This window comes from Ailuropoda melanoleuca, chromosome 1 (genome assembly GCF_002007445.2).
Source record: "Ailuropoda melanoleuca isolate Jingjing chromosome 1, ASM200744v2, whole genome shotgun sequence".
Taxonomy (NCBI): Eukaryota; Metazoa; Chordata; class Mammalia; order Carnivora; family Ursidae; genus Ailuropoda; species Ailuropoda melanoleuca.
This window is the reverse complement of record NC_048218.1, coordinates 212,414,635-212,414,850: the sequence shown is the minus strand read 5'-3', so window position 1 is coordinate 212,414,850 and position 216 is coordinate 212,414,635. Positions and strand designations below refer to the sequence as shown.

Genomic DNA, 216 nt, shown 5'->3' with positions numbered 1-216 from the left:
TCCAATCTGCAACCCTGTGGCATTTTATGGGAGCGTTTAAACCATTTACATTGACACTGAGAACTGAGAGAGAGAATTTTAATGATGCTATGTTGCCAGTAAAGTCTTTGATTGTAACGGTTGTGACTTTCTGTTCTGTATCACTCTTGGGGCCTTTTTACCTTTATAGAACCCCTCTTAATATCTCCTGTAGGGCTGGTTTTGTGGTTATGAAAT

At 39.4% G+C, this 216-nt stretch overlaps 1 protein-coding gene across 6 annotated transcripts in view; it reads right to left on the bottom strand.

The window, feature by feature from the left end:
• DYNC2I1 (dynein 2 intermediate chain 1) overlaps positions 1 to 216 on the bottom strand; it is a 67,553-nt gene that overhangs the window by 58,677 nt on the left and 8,660 nt on the right. The gene's annotated exons all lie outside the window — the stretch shown is intronic.